At 39.7% G+C, this 22,651-nt stretch overlaps 1 protein-coding gene across 5 annotated transcripts in view; it reads right to left on the reverse strand.

Moving 5' to 3' along the window:
* LOC132820986 (rho GTPase-activating protein 6) overlaps nucleotides 1-22,651 on the reverse strand; it is a 535,965-nt gene that overhangs the window by 271,091 nt on the left and 242,223 nt on the right. The window contains exon 1 of one of the 5 annotated variants that reach the window (XM_060833428.1): nucleotides 12,828-12,891. The exons of 3 other annotated variants lie outside the window; for them this stretch is intronic. The gene's annotated coding sequence lies outside the window, so the exon portion shown is untranslated. Of the gene's footprint in view, nucleotides 1-12,109; nucleotides 12,168-12,827; nucleotides 12,892-22,651 lie in introns of those variants that run through there. One more of the 5 variants, XM_060833427.1, reaches the window with a different exon arrangement.

The following is a 22,651-nucleotide window of genomic DNA, read 5'->3' on the forward strand; positions in this document are numbered from 1 at the left end:
TACATTCTGTCCTCAGGATAAACGTAAAATTTTCTCTTAATTGAGTACATTTTCTGCACAGTTCTCAAAAGGAACATTATAGAGAATATACATTAGCGCATTTCGTATACAATAGCTCTACTTCCCTCCATAAGGGCACAGTGGTTTACATTATATCTCGTTCCTTGGTATTTAAAGTCAGCACACTTTCTTTCCCTTTGATTTGTCAAATGCTTTGTAGTTTGTGCAAAATGTGTCTGTGTCAGTAAAGTGAAAGCCAATCTGCGGAGAGTGCAAATCTCCAATAATCAGATAAATATTTATAAGTACCAGCATAACCTTTAAGTTTCAAATGTCAAAAACCTGCCAGCAATATTTTGGAAGACTAAGGGCACATCCTGAGAGGGTTTTGTATTTTCATCTCGGATGATTATTGCTTTGGTGAGCCAACGGGTCATGGACACAAGCAAGAAAGGATGACTGAACCTCAACCAAACACAGAGAAGAAAGGAGTGAGGAAAAGTTGAGGAACGCTGCAAATTAAAGCTGCCTTAAAGCACAGTGTCCAGATTTTAAAATTCTGCAACCTAAAATTAATCATGGTCCAACATGTTTATATGTCAAATGTTTCGCTCAGCTAAAAAAAGTTTTATCAGAACAGATGTCGGAAGCAAAAACAACTTATATTTGTATAAGGCTTTTCATGTGTAAGAGCCTTAAAAGGATTATTGAAAGAGAGCAATATGAGGGGGAATATTTTAACCTGAAGTGATTATTTTTCCTTTCCCAGTAAAAACGTGCTGCAGAATAATTAGAAGATATTTTTGAGCAAAAACAGCTTCTAAACCTAAAGCGCAATATCCTCACAAGTCTCGCTAAACTAAAATATAAAGCAGAGATCTGCAGCTGCTTGAAATCTGAAATACAAACAGAAATTGCTGGAGAAACTCAGCAGGTCTGGTAGCATCTGTGGAGAGAAAGCAGAGGGGTCACTTGTCTTGAAATATTAACTCTGCTGAATGTTGCTGAATTTCTCCAGCAATTTCTGCTTTTGTTTCTTACTTCACTCCTTGATAATATGCCCTGGAGAATAATTTATCAGAAAATACATTTGCCACATCGTTGCTATTGGTAACAGCTAACAAGACAAGCTGTACTGATAGGGTTTGTTATGGAAATATCATTCTCCCATTGGTCAATGCATATGCAAAAGGAATTAATTCAACTTTGGGTGGAGTTGGAATGTGCAACAACAAGGTCTGAATGTCCTCACTTCAGGTGGAAGTCACAGTGGCGCTGCAGGAGCTGGTGAAGCTCCTTGATCTCAAAGCAACAGTGAGAAATTACTCTGCTTTAAATATCCGTAAAACAAAAACTAATTCTGTACTTCATTTTCTGTCACCTAGCCAGAGAAACTTGGAGGAGAGCCCTTATTGGAAATCTCTACAGTATCCGAAGCACTACTCCAAACTAACACCTCTGCAGAGGAGTTAAATTAATCCAGTCCAGCTTCTGATATGTTTCATCACAAATCAGAGATAGAAAAATACATATGGTTGGATCTTAAGTTATAATGTATAATCTGAGAGAAATGTAACTTGAGACCTGATTAGATCAGATCAATAGTTTAAATTTCTTCTCTCCTTTTATAGTCATCTGTCGGAGAACATTTTTAGTACATTTCACTACATAATTATCACTCTACCATTCACTTTGTCAGTATTACAGTGACAAAGGAGGCTTTTTAGCCCATCTGCTTACTCTTTGAAGGAGGTATCCAGTTAGCTTCACACCTCCACCTTATATTCCAGTCCCATTTGCAAGTTACAATGGAATCTGTTTCCACTTAGTGCATTCCACATCATAAATTTATTGCATAAGAATAGTAATCACTCCTGTTTCATCTCCCCTCTGATTCTTTCTAGCAACTATTTCAAATGAACATTCTCTTAATATTGGCACTGTGTACATACACCCTCAGGCATCTCAGTTCTTGTACCCCTTTAAAATTTTATCTTTTATTTTTATTGCCTCGACTGATGATTGCTCCTAGTCCCAAAGTTCATCACTTCACTGCATTAAATTTCAAAGTTATGTGTCTGACCATCTTACCAGCCACTCTGTGTCCTCCAGAAATCTGCTGCCATTACGTTTCAAAGTTTAGTGTCATTTGTAAGCTCCAAAATTGTACCCAAACCCCAAGTTATCAATATGCATCAAAAATAAGTGCACTTAATTTGTTACCTGGGGAATCCTGTACACATGTTAAACCCATTCACCGATAGATTGTTTTCTGTCACTTTGTATCCACCTTTCACTGTTCCTTTTGTCTCACAGATTTTAACTTGGCAAATGAGTGGCACTTTATCAAATGCGCAACCCTCATCAACTCTGTTACTTCATCAAAGAACTCGATCAAGTTTGGTGTACACAATTTACCTTCAGCAAATCCATTTTGACTATCATTATAAGGGATTATCAACCTGCTCAGAGACATTGTTCTATACTTTTGGAGTAAGTGGTACTTGAACCTAGGCTCCTGGTTCAGAGGTAGAGAATCAACTGTCATTCAGTTAAGTACTTTTGCTTCTGAGTCAGTAGTAGCATTGACTCTACTTTGTCTTCCCCAGCTCGGACCTCCAGGGTCTATGAGCGGTTTCCACCAAAGTGACGACAAGCAGCAGGCTGGAAGAAAACTGCAAGCCAGGCAGCACCTTGTGAGCATGATGACTGGTGTGTGTGGGATCCCCCAGTAGCTGTGCAGAAGGGCCTTAGAAGTCCTTAACATTGATCACAGTCTTCTGGGTTCAAGTGAAGCTCCAGAATGAAGCACCAAAATCAAGGCTGACACTCCAAAATAGCACAGGCAGTGCCCAGGTTGCAAACAGGTTCCAGTCCCGAGTCCGCTCGCAAGTCAATTTGTGCACAAGTTGGAACACAATGTGGGAGAATATAAAGCAGCCGTTAGTGAGTACAGGAAATTTTCACATATTGAATGTTTAAAATGACATCCTTGTACGGGATTGTGTTCATAAGTCGTTTGGCCGGGGAAGCATTAAAGTGTAAGCTGAGCCACCTATTGGATGAAATGTTAAATCAAGGCACCAGCAGCTCTCTCAACTGATGTGAAAGATCCAAGCACCCCGTTTCAAAGAAGAGTAAGGGAGTTACTTTCAATGTCCAGGCTAATATTTCATCCCCCAACCAACATGACTACAATGGATTATTATCACTATTGCTGTCTGTGGGAGTTTGCTGTGCACAGGTTGGCTGCTGTGTTTCCAATAATACAACAGTGACTACCTGTCAAAACAACTTCCTGGATTGTAAAACCCTTTGAGATATTTGGTAGTTATGACAGGTACTTTATAAATGCAAATCTGCCTTGATTGTCTGTGTTTTCCAAGTGACTGCTCATTCAGACGCAGATGCAAGTTTTCACAAATTCATCAAGCTCATTGGTCTGTAGTTGCCTCGTTCATCACTCCTACGTTTCATACAGAGGTGTAACATTTACAATGCTTCTTTTCCCACTGACTTTCCCACTTTGAGCATTTCAAACCTTTTGAGTGCAACTTCTTGATGTATTTTCATATTACCCAGTTTGTTTAAACTCCTCCCACTTAACTCTGAGATTGTTCACATCCCCTTCTCTCAAGCAAAGAACACCATTTTGACAGAAATACTGATCGCATCGCAACATTTTGATTTCAGTGCATTGAGACTTTGTGCAGTGCCTCACAATTTAAGCCCAACTAAACATAAGTCAAAGATCTTGAAGCAAGTGCTTTCATTTCTTTCTTGCTAACAGCAGATTAGATTTTATTGCATACTGGCCAACGTAAATCTGAATTTAATGGAAGAAAAATTGGCCTTAACTTCAATCAAGCTACATCAGCCAGAAGTAAAAGGATCCCCAATTAATCAACAACCTGCGGCCAAAGGCCACTATTAATCTCTTCAGGACTAGGAGTAAATACCTCACATATTATCCTGAAGGCTTTCAGCTGCTCTCCTTAACTAGACATTCCGTTGATGGAAAATATATAAATGAGGTTACCTCCAGTTCAACGCATACAACTGCTGGAAAATGTAGCCATCTTCCAATTATACCGAGACTAGCAGGAGCGAACCATGCAGACACCACGTCCTCAAAAGAGAATATTATACTACACCAATGGACAACGTCACTCTCTGACGAAAATCTGTTACCCTTAACAGAAGAGAGTAAAAGGGCCAACAGGTTTGAACTAAAAAAGCATGTCAATTCCAATTGAAACTGAAGTTCAAATGAACAATTAGATTACTTACAGTGTGGAAATGGGCCCTTCGGCCTCACAAGTCCACACCGACCCACCACCCATACCCCTACATTTATCCCTTCACCCAACACTACAGGAAAGTTTGCGTAGCCAATTCACCTAACCTGCACATTTTTGGACTGTGGGAGGAAACTGGAGCACCCAGAGTAAACCCACACAGACACGGGGAGAATGTGCAAACTCCACACAGTCAGTTGCCTGAGGCAGGAATTGAAGCCGGGTCTCTGGCGCTGTGAGGCAGCAGTGCTAACCACTGTGCCGCCATGCCGCCCACAATTTGGCAATGTTTTCTCTTAATAGACCATGCATCTTTGAATCATTTTCAGGGATCTTTCAGATCTGTATTTAATCAATATCTCAGAGCATTTTACTGGTACACAAAAAAAAAGACATGCATTTATACCACGATTTTCATGGCCACCACATGCCTCAAAAGCTCTTTGAAATCAATTACAGGTAGATACTTTTCAGGCATGGTCACTATTGTAATGGTGGAATAGTGACAGCTAATTTGTGCAAGCTTGCACAAATATCAATGTGATAATGGCAAGATTATGTATTTAGTTAACTTGCTGGGAGTTTTCTATAGGCCTCCAAATAGTTCCCGAGGCGTAGAGGATATGATAGCAAAGATGATCCTCGATAGGAGCGAGAGTGACTGGGTAGTTGTTATAGAGATCTTTAACTTTCCAAGTATTGACTGGGAATACTGTAGTTGGCTCAGTTTTTGTCCAATGTGTGCAGGAGGGTTTCCTGACACAGTATGTAGACAGGCCAACAAGGGGCAAGGCCACATTAGATTTGGTACTGGGTAATGAACCCGGCCAAGTGTTAGATTTGGAGGCAGGTAAGCACATTGGTGATAGTGACCACAATTCAGTTAGGTTTACTTTAGTGATGGAAAGGAATAGGTATGTACTGTAGGGCAAGGGTTATAGCTGGGGGAGAGGCAATTACAATGCAATTAGGCAAGATTTAGGATGCATAGGATGGGGAAAGAAACGGCAGGGGATAGGCACAATTGAAATGTGGAGCGTATTCAAGGACTAGCTACTGTGATCCTTGATGAATATGTACTGGTCAGGCAGGGAGGAAGTGATCGAGCGCGGGAGCCATGGTTTCCTATGAAAGTTGAATCGCTTGTCAAGAGGAAGAAGAAGGCTTATGTTAGCGTGAGATGTGAAGACTTAGGGCACTTGAGAGTTACAAGTTAGCCAGGAGAGACCTAAAAGAGAGAGCTAAGAGGAGCCAGGAGGGGACATGGGAAGTCATTGGCAGATATGATCAAGGAAAACACTAAGGCTTTCTGTAGCTATATCAGGAATAAAAGAATGGCTAGTGTAAGATTAGGGCCAATCAAGCATAGTAGTGGGAAGTTGTGAATGGAGTCAGAGGAGATAGGGGAAGCACTAAATGAATACTTACCAACAGTATTCACACTCGAAAAAGACAAATGTGGTTGAAGAGATTACAGAAATACAGGCTATTAGACTAGATGGGATTGAGCTGCACAAGGAGGACGTGTAATTCTGGAAAGTGTAAAAATAGATCATCCCCCTGGGCCGGATGGGATTTGTCAGAGGATTCTCTGGGAAGCGAGGGAGGAGATTGCTGAGTCCTTGGCTTTGATCTTTATGTCGTGATTGTCTACAGGAATAGTACCAGAAGCCTGAAGGAGAGCAAATGTTGCTCCCTGTTCAAGAAGGGGAGTAGGGAAAATCCTGGAAATTACAAACCTGTGAGCCTTACTTCAGTTGTGGGTAAAGTATTGGAAAGGGTTATAAGAGATAGGATTTATAATCATTGCGAGATTAATAAGTTGATTAGGGATAGTCAACACGATTTTGTGAAAAGTACGTCATGCCTCACAAACCTATTGTATACTTTGAGAAGGTGACCAAACTGGTGGATGAGGGAAAGTGTACGGATGTCATGTATGTGGATTTCAGTAAGGCTATTTCCCATGTTAGGCTATTGCACAAAATACAGAGGCACGGGATTGAGGGTAATTTGCCGGTTTGGATCAGAAATTAACTAGCTGAAAGACGACAGAGGGTGGTGGTTGACGGGAAATATTCATCCTGGAGTTCAGTTACTAGTGGGGTACTGCAAGGATCTGTTTTGGGTCCACTGTTGTTTGTCATTTATATAAATGACTGGATCAGGACACGTTAGTAAATTTGCAGATGACACTAAGGTTTGTAGAGTTGTGGATAGTGACAAAGGATGTTGTAGGTTACAGAGAGACACAGATAAGCTGCAGAGCTGGATTGAGAGGTGGCAAGCGGAGTTTAATGTGGAAAAGTTTGAGGTGATTCTCTTTGGAAGGAGTAACAGGAATGCAGCTTACTGGGCTAAAGATAAGTTTCTTGGTAGTGCAGATGAGCAGAGAGATCTCAGTGTCCAGGTACATAGATCCTTGAAAGTTGCCACCCAGGTTGGTAGGGCTAATAAAAAGGCATACGGTGTTTCAGCTTTCATTGGTAGAGGAATTAAGTTTCAGAACTATGAGATCATGCTGCAGCTGTACAAAACTCTGGTGCAGCCACATTTGGGCTATTGCATACAGTTCTGGTCACTGCATTGCAGGAAGGATGTGGAAGCTTTGGACAAGGTAAAGAGGAGATTTACTCAGATGTTGCCTGGTATCGAGGGAAGGTCTTACGAGGAAAGGCTGAGGGACTTGCTATTGTTTTCGTTAGAGGGAAGAAGGTTGAGAGGCAACTTAATTGAGACATATAAGATAATCAGAGGGTTAGATAGGTTGGACAGTGAGAGCCTTTTTCCTTGGATGGTGATGGCTAGCACAAAGGGACATAGCTTTAAATTGAGGGGTCATAGATATAGAGGAGAAAGTGAGGACTGCAGATGCTGGGGATCGGAGTTAAAAATGTGTTGCTGGAAAAGCGCAGCAGGTCAGGCAGCATCCAAAGAGCAGGAGAATCGACGTTTCGGGCATGAGCCCTTCTTAATTCCTGAAGAAGGGCTCATGCCCGAAACGTCGATTCTCCTGATCTTTGGATGCTGCCTGACCTGCTGCGCTTTTCCAGCAACACATTTTCGGGTCATAGATATAGGACAGATGTCAGAGGTAGTTTCTTTACTCAGACAGTAGTAGAGGTGTGGAACGCACTGCCTGCAACAGTAGAAGACCCACCAACTTGAAAGACATTTAAATGCCCATTGGATTGGCAGATGGGCGAGAGTGGAATAATATAGGTTAGATGGGCTTCAGATTGCTTCCACAGGTCGGTGCAACATTGAGGGTCAAAGCGCTGTATTGTTTTATGTTCTATGTTATATAGCTTGGTTAGGGCAACAGGAGAACACTCCTGTTTTCCTTTAAAATATTGCCACAGGATTGTTCACATTCACATGACCAGAAGTCTAGGATCTCAGGTTGATGTCTCATCCAGAAGACAGCACCTCCAACACAAAACTCCTTCAGGGGTTACAGCTCAAGCCCTAGAGAGTGAGAATTTATCCCAGCATGATTGTGCTACAAATTGACACTTGTAAAATGAAATTATTTCTTCCCAAATGAGCAAACTAAAAATGGCCAAAGTTTATTGTAGCTTTTTGACCAGAATGATGCCTGATAAAATGATTACATTGCAACCATGTTATCAGCAAACATGCTGAATTCAATAAATGCCACTCTGATGCCACTGATTATGATCCACAAGTTTGTCTTCTACAAGTAGGAGGTCCTAACTCATGTTTCACATAGGGACATGAGAACATGCCATTTATGCCATTTAGTGCCATAATGGCTAATCTGAGCAAATCTATTTACCTTCATTGCTGCATTTTCATGGATACCTTTATAAATTTAATTCTGTTTACCTTAGTCTTGCAAATCTCATTGGATTCACTTATTGGGAAACAGTAACTGTGGTTTTTTTGGAATTAATGTTATCTTTCTCCAAGGTCGACACTGACCAAGGTTGAAGATGCCCACTAACTCTCTCTGACTGTGATAAATGTACCACCACTAGACAGCACTTCTGTATCTACAACTAGCATTCTGGAATCCTTGAGGCCAGAGCCCAAACCCTGTCACTTAAATTTAGAGACAGGAATACTAGCATTGAAAGAGAAATTACTTTGTTCAGATATGAGCATCGAGGGAGATACATGAAATCCTGCCAAAAGCTTGAGTAGACTTGCTCATCTCTATCTGCAGTCTGCTTAATATTCAGAGATCATTACCTAGTCTCCACTCAACAAAGCTTCCGAGAACAGTGATCAAACTTCCCGACTGAGAGACAGTGTCGCAGTGCCTGAGGTTTGGCAATATGCGGGAAGCGCGGGATCCGGATATTCCAAGCCGACTTGCTGGTGGTAATAATAATGGTAACGTCAATAATGGTAACGTCAAACTGATAAAATGAATCAATTCACCAGGACCAAGATATTGGCGGCCAGAACTGGACACAGTTCTCCGGGACAGGCCTCACCAACGTCCTGTACAAGCTCAACATGACATCCCAACTCCTACACTCAAAGGTCTGAGCAATGAAGGTTATGTAACAGCTCCGTGTTTGTCCATTTTCTTCAGATAGAAGAACTGGACCAAGTGCTAAAAGAGTCATTTGATAAAACAGAAGGTTTGGATTGAGTTCTCATTTTTGAGGGCGATGATTGATGGATGGAAATCTCAAACTAAACATCAAGTTATGACATGACAGGGCCGTTGGATTCATCAGAACCTGAATGTGGAAGGAGAAATGTTTCTCTGTTATGTCTGTGGAAAAAAGGTTTCAAGAAAGGCATATTCCCGAGAGAGAGCGAGTGTTCCAGTGAACCGACTCTGGAAAAAGGTTTAACTATTTACAACATCACACCATTCACTTGGTTTGTGTGGATACAGGACACAGGACACCCACGTCATGGAGAAATGTCGAAATTCGGGAAACACAAAAACCTGAGTGCTGAAACACTGCTGGTTCATGTTATGAGGCGAGGACTTATAGGTTATTCACCTAGTGATGATGAGGGAACAGTGATGTGTGGGAGCTGCCCCTACAATTGAGAGACACAAAATGGCTTCAGTATTCAGAAACAATATGGTAGACCAACTATTTTTACCAAATTGAGGAAACCAACATGAAAAAGCCTGCTTCAATATTTAAGTGAAACAATAGTGCCTTTGAGAAGGGATTGTTCTGAGGCAAAAAGGGAGAATGATCCGAAAAACAAGTTACAAGGAATGCAGAGATAGCCTTGAAAAATAAATTTTAAGGACAAACGATTCAAAGATGTGTAAAATGAAACTTTGAAGGATCATTTAAACAAATAATTAATTCCAGCTTCGTTAATGAAAGGATGTTGTCTCATTGGCGAACAGTGTTAGTTACACATCATGCAGTCATGAAAGAAGCAGCTAAGGTTAAATTAGCTGTTTCTTTGAAACTATTTACAATATTAATAAATAGGTTCTACTAAAGATTCTTCAAATTTTTTGTATAATTTTAAAATAAAAATATCAGAGAAAGACACTTAAAATATGCTTGGTATATCTTGTCTCATTAGCTAAAGAGCGCTAACACTAACTGCTATGACACCGGGTAAACTATCCTGCTTAATTTAAACCAGCAACACAGAAAAGATTTATCCCGGACGAGCCCCCAAACAGATTACTGCGCGGGATAAATCCTTTCTGTGTTCCTGGTTTAAATTAAGCAGGAGGGTTTACACCATATCATAACACCACTAAGCTAAGGGTCTATTCTATATACAGATACTCCCTCTTTGGAGCCATTTTTCAGCAGGATGATGGTTGTGTGCAATTTGAATTTGTTAGTGCAGAAATGGTAGGACAAATGCCAGTGAACAGCTGGTGGCAGCAGTCACAGTCTGTGTCATAATTTTAAAAGGACTATTTAAATTTAACCTTTGAAGGTTTTGAAGATCCAGGCCCAGGCCCATGCCTCAGAATAGACAATTAGAAGGGCTCCAAACAGTCTAGTCAAGCCATGCAATCCAGGGTTGATACATAGTAGACATGATAGCTACTGCAAAAGATGGCTGTTCTAAAGGGTTAATGTACATGTTTCACTAGCTCAACCAATTATACTGATGCCATACAATCTGTGAATAGAGGCAAGCAGGTCTACTCAAGCTTTTGGCAAGAGTAGTTATGTCTGCCCCAGGTACTTAAGATCCCCATAATATGTTTGACCAAATGTAGTTGTACTTATTGCTACCATGAAGCTTGCTATCCAAGAACAGTGCCTCGTCTGCACACAATCTACAGAGGTTTATCTCATACCATAATCATTAGATTAGCTCAAGAGACAGCAAAGAGAGGATTATTGGCAGTGAACTACCTTCAACAACCTTTACTCAGTACAACCTTCTGGTAGAGATTGCAAATACTAAAAACACTAGGAGTGGTCGTGTTGCAACAGATATGACCCCCACTGTGAGGAGATGAAATCCAGAAGACCAAGAAGAAAGGGAAAAAAAATCAAGTAAATGAGTTTACCACTTTAAGAGTATTACTATTTTAAAAACACAGGCAGTCAGCAGCTAAAGCATGATTGCTGAAACCGCAACATGACATCCCAACTCTTATACTCAAAAGGTCTGAGCAATGAAGGCAAGATTATCCTTCTCAGTGAAAAGACTAATCTACAAGTTACAGGTACAGAGATTTTACATGCAAGAGCAAGACAGGCAGAGTCAGTGAATATTTTTAAGACAAAGGTTGATAGCTTTTAGACTAAAAGAGTCAGAAGTTACAGAGGTAGGTGTGATTGTGGAATTGAAGCTACAAACATCTCAAAATCTCATTGCATGGTTGAGCCGACCCATGAAAACAAATGATATAACTCTGCTCTTATCTGGAGTGTCCATACAGAATAATTACTCTGTACTCCATAGTTGGCTGATAAAATGGATGCTGACATGTACAGAAGGAACCACCAATTTCACCTTACTGTGGTACATTCTCCTTCACCAGGCTGCATTTGTGTATATACAGATATGACTACAGACTCTTAAACCTATCTGTCTGCTGTGATGACCTTTCCTACTGTTCAAATGATCATCTCCTGCACCTAGTGATACAAATAGTCTTTTACTGCAAACCCCAAAATTTTCTCAGAGGCCCATCAAAATTTATGGTGATTTCCAAACTTTAGAGTTTCATTCCTTTTGGAGCTCAGATTGTCCATTGAATTTGCTTGGGTTTTATTGGACAGGAAATATTTTAAAGATCATCATAGCAGGATGTTAAATGCGTTTGATTTCAGTCACCCAATGGTCAGTGGTTTGACCGTACATTGTACTGTGATTATAGGGCCAGTGTCATCTTTATCCCAGGCAGCTGCCATTCCACTGCCAAGCTGTGTTTATGCACAGTCACTGTGCCACCTGATGCTGGCAGTCACAACAAATGCAGCATGTTCACATGCTCCTTTCAGATCCATACAAGATGTATGTGTGTCCGTGTGCGTGCACACACATGTAATCCTCCACAATCAACACCAAAACTTTTTATATACAAGACTTTTTAACCCTCCTGAAAAACACATTTTTGCACCTTCATTAGGGATGAACCATCTTGGAAGTTCTGGGTTGGCTGGAATTCTGGATAGGAGGAAAACAACAATACAAAGCACATCACTTCACATTTATGCCCCACTAACTTCAGTCAGTATGTTGGAACTGTATCGCAGTAGCAGTTTACACTGATAAACGCAAAACTAACTACAGAAAAGCTGATATTTCCAACTGATCATCACCTGCAAACCATACCCGCATCAGCAAGGGAATATAGATGAAACCAATTTTCTACTTACCCGTTTCGAAGAATGCCATGTAACATTGTATGGATATGAAGACAATAGCAAGTCATTCTTGAGGTTAACAGGGACGAACAGTGCATTTGTTACTTTGCCGTTACGGGAAATTAACAGTTGAACTGATTTCAAAATTATTCAACAGTGTTCAATTCCTTGGTGGCAAAAATCATCTGCTATATAAATCAAAACATTCTTTACAACTGACTCAGTGGAATTTAAAAAAAACATTCCCAGTATCAAATGACACCGTAGGCACATATCCCAGCATGTCTAACAGAACGCTAGGCTTTGTAGTTGATTATCCATCTCTTGGAGCAGTAACACAATGTTGAGTTTGGTCTGCGGGCACAGAGGACACAGATGTTTATAGATTCTTGAAGCTCTCAGTGAAAAGACAAACCTGTTTGTAATTTACAAGATATACAGATTGTATGTGCAGTAAAAGTCAAAAGAAGGAGTAAGTTTTCTTCAATACTACTGAATGTTTGTCTGATTTTATAGTCAATAGTTATTTGAAAAAAAAGCTAATTGCATAGCTACTCTGACACCTAACAAAAATCCACATCAACAGTGACTCTCATATATAGCAATTAAACATACATAAATCCCATCCCGTCGCCCCATATTTTGATCACCAGATATGTCTTTGTCACTGGAAAATTCAGTAGTTTGCTGGCAAATGCCTGGTCTAGTCTGCGTCAGCCACAAAGCTTACAGTATAATCCTTAGTCTATGTTGTTTTCACTCAGGGAGGCAGTGCGGGTCTCCAGTTGGTCTCAATACCATAGGCTTTCAAAGAAGGAATATCCTGGGTTCTCACAACCAAACAATATATATAACAGTGCAAGCTGCAACATGTCCATACATGTGTTTATGCCCAAATCCCAAGAACAATATTTCCCTTGAGTTGCAGAAATTTGATGCAACTGAATGACTCTTAACGTTGCTTCAAAGAACAGTCAACTATGCACAGTAACATTTTATAAAACTGGTTTTATAATCCAGACCAGATTAAAATGTTAAAGATATTAATGAGCAAATCAGGTATTAAGAAGACCAGATAGTGACTTTTGAGTTACTTTTTATCTTTTGGTTACAGTGTCAGAGTGATAACCTGGAGAGATTTGTTCAAACTCCCGCATACCAATTAAGTAAATTAAATTCAGCTAAATAAACTAAACTAATCTGGAATAAAAAGCTACCTTCAGTAATGATGCTCATGAAACTACTAAACTGTCTTAAAACCTTATCTGATCACTAGTGCCTATTAGGAAAGAAAATTTTCCTGTTATTTTTCTCCCTCAGTCGGAAGATTGTGAAATTAAGACCCCCTCTACATCACCTTCACACACAATGTATTACAACTTATATTTCATCTTATAGACTGAAGCTCCAATACATTATCAGAGGGTGCTCTATTGTCAGAGGATTTGTCCTTCAAATGTGATGGGAAACAAGACCAAATAGTGGATTCATTAGCACTATTTGAAGAAGGCTGTGAGTCTCCCAGTGAGCTGACTGGTATTCTAATATAATCAATACTGCCAAAATTAAAAGTCTGAACAATTTCTGAGCTCTTCTCTGATAAGAAACAGCAAAGGCCTGAACTTTCATAGGGACACAGAGATTCTGAGGTTTAGCCAAAGTTATGCTGTTTTGTCTTACTGTGTTGTTTCTTACCAAATCGGAGACACAATGCTGGAGCACCCAAGGTAGGCATTTCACACAGCTTGCTTCCTAATAAAACAAACATCACTGTTCAAAAACAAACACATGGTGTGAAACATTCTGAGACTTTGAGAAATTGGTGCATGCCTACTTTTGTCTCTTTTCCTCACCATTGAAACAATTTGCTTTGAATGTTCGGCCAAGGGATGATAAACAGCAGATTTGTGCCAGGTAATGTGGTACTTTTACCCAGAGACATGACATAAAAATAGGAGAACTCAAATTCCTGATTCTTGAATGCTAGTGAGGTTTGATACTGTTTAACTTGCAAAGCCACGTGCTGCTGGATAGCCAAGTATTAGCAACTGCTGTTCTCCGCCTTGAGGGATGGATTAGATCTAAAGCAGACTTTACCGCAAATGTAGTAAACAAACTGCAACATCTGAGCTGGAGCCTGTTCCAAACTAAGTAAGTTATTTGTTTGTATTTTCATTTCTTGGTTTTAACAATAAATCATGTGAAAAGTAAAATGAGAGGGTTACAGTGTTTCACTCCTACGCTGCAAAAATAATAGTGCACAACAGGAAGAATTAAAGGTATAATTCTACAATGGGATAGTCCCACAGTTTGCTAAAATCAGGAAGCATTTCACCACATGTCCTATTCATTCACTATTTTACAATAAGCCTGAAGCAGCAAAGATCTTGCACCACAAATTGCTGGAACCACAACTTGATAAAGACATGATGAGTATAATGAGGCACCTGGGACCTTGGTGAATGACAAGACCAGCATTAAATGAGATTCAGGACAGAGAAAAGTACTAGAGAATGCATCAGGGTGAACAAAAGATATGCCGAAAGGGAAATGCAATTATCTGAAACTATAAAACCTCTAGAAACATTCTATTTACCTGCAGGAATGAGTGCTGAACAGTATATAAGCATCAGTCATAATCCTACTTCTCAGATTATGATATAGGGAAGGGCAATGATAAAGTGGTTGTAGATGACTGGGACTATGACACTCTTCTTATGAATCTGGGGCTTCTGTGGCAGACTGTTAATGTCCTACATTTTGAGCCAGGTAGCCTGGGTTTAATTGCACCTGCTGTAGAGATGCATTAATAACATTGCTGAACAGGCTGATTAGAACACAAGAAGTGCCCTACTGAGTCTCTGAATCATTTGCGGTTCTTGTGGCATAGTGGTGGTGTCCCACCTTCTGGGTAAAAAGACATAGGTTCAAGCCCCACCTGCTCTTGAGGTATGTCATAACACTCCTGAACAGATTGATTAAAAATATTGAGCCCTTACATTAAATTTCCTAAGACGACTGACCATATTGTTCTGCGGTAGATATGACTCCGACTCATGGAAACTGTTCCTCCTCTCACGTACACATGCACTAATTCCTACTTACTTCAGTTTTGCTAAGGTTTCTTAATGCCACATTCAGTCATAATCAAATGCTGCTTTGATAATAAGGGCAGTCACTCTCATTTTACTGCTTGAGTTTGGTATTTTAACCCCTGTTTGGACTAAGGCTGCAATGAGCTCGGGAGCTGAGTTGCGTCCTGACAGACCCCAACAGAGCATCAATGAGCAAATGCTGCTTGATAGGACTGTTGACGATGCCTTCCATCACTTTGCTGGTAATCAAGAGCAGACTGATAAGGTAGTAAATATTCAGTTGGAATTTGTGCTGCCTTTTGAAGAGTTTCACTAATTCTCATTCATTCTTTCTCATGAGATAGTAAACCAAGGTCCCAACTTCCTTTTTACATGAATGCAAAAGATCCCATGGTGCTATTTTATACAAGACTAGGGCAGTTACCCCACTGTCCTAGTTAATATATATTCCTCAATCAACAATACAAAAATAACAGCCTGCTCAGTATCATATTTCTATTTCTGATTGTTGGAGTGTGCTGTGCATAAATTAATTGCTATGTTTCATAAACAACAACAGTAACTTACCCCAAAACTACAAATTCTTTACTAATTTTAATAATTCATTAATATCACCTGTCAATTATCTATACAAGCCTCATGTATGCAAACTATCCTCATAATATAAACCTTATTCCCTTGAATCCTTCTGATGAATCTGTGCTGCAGCCATTCCAATGCTATTATAGTCTTCTGGAGGGACAGCACCCAGAACTGAATGCAGTACTCCAAATTTAACATTACTTCCAACATTTCACATTCCAATTCCTTTGAGATAGAGGCCAATGCTTCCATTAACCTTTACAATTCTTTTTCGAGCTGACCACTAGTTTACAATGCAATGAAAAGTAAAACTATTTATTTAAACAGAAAGTCCAAAGAAAAATTGAAATACAACTGATCCCTGACCCTCTACATCAACTTCTCATAACCCAAACACATTGCACACTCTCCAGCCACAAACAACTGCAGTATCTAGTCTAGCATCGATCCAGAACAGGAACTTTCCCCTTCAGCCTGGAGTGCTGGGAAAAAAAAATCAAAGTATGGACAAACATTGATGGACAGGAAAAGATCCACAGGTCCATCCAGCCCTCCCTCCAGCTGTACTGCTTTGTGCTTTGCAGTGTATACTCTTCCCACTATAACCAGTACCATGTAATCTCCCAAGAGATGCGATAAAAAAGATAAAATCCTGGCCAATTAGGGACAAAAAAATGGTTCTTTGATTCCATTACTCATACACTAAAAGATAATAACCCAGGGCAAAACATCAACTGTAAGTTACTCAAAAACATTTTTCAAGTTATCTGTAATCTTGTCACTCCAGTCTGCCCAGCCTTTCATCTTCTCTGTTGAAGTTGGCACAGGAAAAGATAAAGTATCCAAAAAGGTCCTGCCCTCATATAAACTATTTCAAAGAAATCAAAACACAAAGCAGTGCTAATATGAAAATGTTAACTCTAACTCAAATAAAAAAAAACCCTTACTGCTTTAACAATAGAGACGCTTCCATTCACTTGAGCCAACTCTCCTATCCAATTTTGACACCGACATGTTTACAATGCTTACACCTGTGACTCTGCAGAAAGGAGAGAGAGTTGATGAATTTGAAGCGAGTAGATTTATAAACACCTGTTTTTGAAGTGGTACATTGTACTGTTAAACAAGGTTGACACTGTGGGGATATTGTTCAGATTTTGTTTCCTCCTCCACAGATGTCAAAACAGGTATGTTTGAGGTAACATAGATACAAGTCTACTTTTTGAGAGCAAGGAAATGAAAAGATAATAGGGGAAGAAAAGGGGCTGAATCTTGTTGGCATAGTACAGCATGATAATGACAAAAGACATTACCAATCATTACACATATAACAGTCAGCCAGTGTAGGAAATTAAGAGAGATGATGAGTTGCAAGTTTCCAGAATTGGTATGTAAATAAACAGTGCTCCATCATTTGCTTTGTACAAATAATATCTCACCCTTCGCCTCTACTGAGCAACATTTTAGGATTAAAATTCTCATTTTTGTTTTCAAATCATGTCACATCCTCAATCTCCCAATCTTTATCATCTCCTTGAAGCCCACAATCCTCCAAGACAGCTGTACTCCTATAGAATAGAATCATGGAATCTGGAATGTGGAAACAGACCATTCAGCCCATCGAGTCCACACTGATTCTCCAAAGACCTACACTCCTATTCATGTAACTTTGCATGCCCCATGGCTCACCCACCTAACCTGCACATCCCTGTAGATTGTGGACAATTTAGCATAGCCAATCCACCTAACCTACACGTCTTTAGTTCTGTGGGAGGAAACTAGAGCACCGGAGGAAACCCACGCAGACATGGGGAGAATATGCAAACTGCACACAGACAGTCACCCGAGGCTGCAAGCAAACTTGGATCCCTGGTGCTGTGAGGCAACAGTGCTAACCACTGGGTCACTGTGCCACACAATTTTGTCTTACTGTGCATAACCAATTTTAATTGGTGCACCATTGGGGCTGTACCTCCAGTTGACTAGGTCTCAAGCTCTGAATTTCCTTCCCACAGTTCTCCATTGCATTAAATGGTTTTCCTCCTTATGATTCTTAAGACCTGCCTCTTTGACCAAACTTTTACTCATTAGACTAAATTGTCCTTATCTGGCTGAGTGTCATACTTCATTTTAAATGCCTCTGATGAACCCTGGGATGTTTCATTTTATTAACGGCACTATATAAGTCTGAGTTATTGTTGGCTTCTACGTTACTTTTAAAAGAACATACTGGATTTGCATTTTTAAAAAAACTCAACAGAAAGAAAGGACTGAAATTTATATGACCTAGCACAATGCTCAGTGTGATAATTATTAATGTAATGCTAAGCAACATCCCTGCCTCACAAAAAGAACAAGTTCATTGTTAAATCTAAACCTGCAGTGGTCAAGTTAGTGTTAAATCTGAAAAATATAACATTTTATTTTTTTCATACAATTTGTCTCTTTTTCTTGTCTCTCTCTCTTTATTGTACTTTCCATTTCTGATTTGACTCTGATGCAGATCCTGTCTTTGTCATTATCTGTTTCTTTCTCCGTCATTAAATCTCATTGCTTAAGGAGATAGATGGTTGGCTCGGTCTTTTCCTAACATCCTAGATGATAGCAGAATTTGGGCCTTGACTTAACATCTTGGGAATGATGTGAAATATGATTACCACAGGATCCATAGTAACTGTCAAAACTGTGTCATTATGATCATCCTTAAGTACGTTAAATACTTAATGATAAATGCTTGTTTCTCCATAGTTAACTGGTTCAGCATGTGTAAGCAATATATAAATTTCAAATAGTATACATGTTCTTGTTCAGGGAGTAGCAGTTATAATTCCCTTTGAGTGTCAGCATTCCCAAAAGCATAAATATAAACTCTGATAATGAAATGGTCAAAGACGTTTCTTGCATTAATATCACTCCTCTGTGATTTCCTATTATCTCAGAATTGGAGCTAGTTCTGAAAACTGCCAATATAAATTTTAATCAAACTGTTATCTTGAGTGAATCTTTCTTTTAATGTCATCCAATAACATATAAAGAAACTAGCAAAGCTATGGGAGTTCTCTATCAATCTGCAAAAACCACTTAAAATTAAGATGGGTTTTGGTATGTTCAAGAATGAGAAACCATTTCCACAAGCAGTTGGATTGAGAACATAAGGACACAAGTTTAAGATCATTGGCAAAGGAAGCAGAGAGGAGATATGGAGAATTTGCGTTATTCATTCAGTTGATGCGATCCAGATTGTACAACCCAATATTAATTGTCAAACGTGAGATATATATTTAAAGAGCAGGGCAGTGGAACTAATTAAATTGCTCTAATTATAATTGTATACTATTATGGAACTAATTATACACAGCCAGCACATGTATGAGATGCCAAAGAGCCTCCTTCTGTGCTGTAAGACTCTAAAAGTGTCACCTTCAAGGGCTGGTGGCTCATCTGTGTCATTGTGGTTGGAGCCTAAGTAGGTCAAAGTTGATTCATCTATATCAAAGGAAGCAGATTCTAAACTGATGCGCATGCAGAGCCTTGTCATTGTGACAGTTGACAGAAATTAGTTGTCGGTGATTGTTCAATCTTCAACCATTGCCTCATGGTGCCAGGGACTCAGGTTCTGTTCTAGCCTCAAGCCACTGTCTCTGCGGAGCTTGCACATTCTCCCCGGGTCTGCGTGGGTTTCTGCCAGGTACTCCAGTTTCCTCCCACAATCCAAAGATGTGCAGGTTAGATGAAATGGCCATGCTAAATTGCTCATAGTGTTCTGGGATATGTAGCATTAGTCAGGGGTAAATGTAGAGTAGGGGAATGGGTCTGGGTGGGTTACGCTTTGGAGGGTTGGTGTGGACCTGTTGGATCTAATGGCCTGTTTCCACACTGTAAAGATTCTAAAACTTGCAAAACTAAAAGCAGAAAGTGCTGGAAAAGTTCAGCAGGTCTTGTAGTATCCATGTAGAGAGAAACAGTTTTAATAACGCAAGTTAAATGTGACCCCTCTTCCAAACTGGAGGAGGGGAAAAATGTTGTGAATTTTAAGCTTTTGAAAGAAGGGCAGGGGAGGAAGAGCAAAAGGGAAGGTCTAAACTTGGATTGTGGATGGGAGATACTAAATGACAAAGATTTTATGGATAAAATGACAAAAGAGAGAGTGCGGTAACAGTTATATGAAATTGTATTGGTTTGAGAGTTTGTGTAAAATGCCAGAGCAATGAATAGCTCTGTATGAAAACATAAGAAAGCAAGATGAAAGCATAAGAAAACAAGATTAAAACCACACATGGCAAAAAGACAGAACAGAGTGAGATCATGATCTGAAATTGTTGAACTCAGTGTTGAGCTCAGAATCTTACGAAGTGTTCACACTGCAGCAGGCAACTAGAAATGTGAGCATTAGAGCAAAGTGGGGAACTAAAATGAGAAATATTGTAAACTCAGGCTCACGCCTCTGGACTGAGCTGATCTGATCTGCTTTGCGGTCACCAAACCTGCATTTAGTCTTTCCAATCTTAATAAGACTGTATTGAGAGCAGTGAATATAATACACTCAATTGAAAGAATAACAGGCAAACTGTTGCTTCACTTGGAAGGAGTGTTTGGGACCTAGGACAATGAGGACAAAGGAGGTAAAATGACAAGTGTTATACCTCCTGTGATTACACAGGAACATGTTATGGGAAGGGGTGAGGGTTTGGAAATGTGATTGAGGTGTGGACAAGCATGCTGCAGGATGTCACTTTTTGAATGCTGATGAGAGTGGTGGGAAGAAACATTTGATTGTAGCATTATACTTGAGGTGATGGAAATGGCAGACACAGTGATCCTTTGAATGTGGTGGCTGGCAGGACAGAAAGTAAAGACACGGGTACTCTGCTGCAGTTCTGTGCGGGAAGCACAGAGGCAAGAGTTGAAGTGCAGAAGATGGACTGGACCCAGTTGAGGACTCCATCTACCACAAACAAGTCTTGTGCTGGGAAGATCCATCATCAGAAAGATGCAACAGAGAATGGAGTTCCTGAAGTAGGAAGGAAATGAGGGAATGTAGCTAAAGGGTCTGTGGGAATTGGTGGACTTGTAATTATAAATAGCTCACCCCAAGAATGGAGTCAGAGAGGTTGAGGAAAGAAGGGTAAGTGTTAGAGATGGGCCTTGTGACAACACGAGAGGGATGGAAATAGAAAGCAAGGCTGAAGAAGTTTTCTTGTTTGAGGTGACAACAGTAAACAGCAATGATGTATAGTCATCAATATAAATTACATTCAGTATTTGCAAAAGGCTTTGGTTCAGGCCAGATACAGTTCTTTCAAAGGGCAGCAGCCATAATGATGACATGTCTTTGCCTCAACTTGAACAAAGGCCTCCACTCTATCAGTGTGATTTTATTTCTATATTTGTTCAATGTAGCATCTCTTGGTATGGTTTCTAATCTACAAACAGCTTCCATACTGAGGGCCAAATCAGCACTCAGTTGAAAATGCCCAATCTTGGTCACTAGGCATTTATTTCCTCAAATCAGACTTTGGAAACAAAGGGAATCAAATCTTGTGTGCCACCCAATGTCATCTGCCTGCCACCTTTTGTTTACATGTTGAAAAATTTTGTTAAGAAAAACGACAGAAGTATTTGCACAATAAGTTTAAGAGGATATATTTCGATGCTTGCTATTTTTAATTCTGACTTTCAAAAATATCTCCAAATTTACACCATCTGTATGAACCAAATTGTGCAATGGGCAGAATACCATAATAACAATTTTCATTTTTATAGCAACTTTAAATTAAAAGGCAATTCACAGAAGCATTAACAAACCTTGATATTGCGTCACAGAGAGATATTAGGACAGGTCACCAAAAGTTTAGTCAAAGTGTCAAGTTATAAGGAGATTCTTAAAGGAGGATTATGGTAAGACAGAGATGTAAGTTCAGTGTTTCGAGTCATATTAGAGCCTAAGCAGCTGAAGTGTGATGTCAAATCATATTTAATGCAGGATCACAGGTGCTGCAACTTTTAATATTTTTTCAGCATCAAGTCTGTACTCCCAGAGTCATAACCAGTGTATTGGAGAGGTGCCATAATGGACACGTGGGGTTTGTAGATGCTAGTGTCCATGGACCAGCAGTGCAAGTTGCTGGTGCCCTTGAATAATGCCCTGGGCTGCAGGTAGACAACATGGGGTTGCTTCAAGTCCTAATGGTGTCCTAAGACAAACTGAATCATCAAGCGTGTATTTTAAATTCTTGAGATGACTTCAGCTCAAAACAGATGAGATTGAATCATAAAACTGCTTTCACAGGATAATTTTGTTTCTTACCTCCATTCCCTTTTTGTTGAAATCTTGCCTCAACTGGAACTGACAGAAAGCAGTAAGTACCAAGTGCAATTTGTAAAAGTGCTGAATGCAAAAGTTGAAAGTATTTTACAGTATTCAGTATTGAATTAAATGCTGTCTAGAAAAAAAATCAGATCCTCTAGGTGATTTAGCCAAAGGAATTTACAGCCTGAAGGACTAATGATACATTACCAAAATACCAATGCTGGTGAATTATGGTTATATTTTATCAGCAAAGATCAGGGTAGATCTTCTTTACGAATATACAAATAAGTGAAATAGGAGCTTGCGTAGACCATTCAACCTCAAGTCTGTTCTGCCATTAAATTGGTGGACTTTTAATTATAAACAGCCCCACCTATCCACCAATAATCCTTGATTCCCTTGTCTAACAAGAATTACCTATGTCTGTCTTAAAAATATTCAATGATCCCATCTCTACCACCTTCTCAGACAGAGTTCCAAAGTTGCTAACTCTCTAAGAGAAGAAATTTCTCCTTATTTCTGTCATGAGAGGGTGACCCCTAATTTTAAAACAGTGCTCCCAAGTTC

This window comes from Hemiscyllium ocellatum, chromosome 12 (assembly GCF_020745735.1).
Source record: "Hemiscyllium ocellatum isolate sHemOce1 chromosome 12, sHemOce1.pat.X.cur, whole genome shotgun sequence".
Taxonomy (NCBI): Eukaryota; Metazoa; Chordata; class Chondrichthyes; order Orectolobiformes; family Hemiscylliidae; genus Hemiscyllium; species Hemiscyllium ocellatum.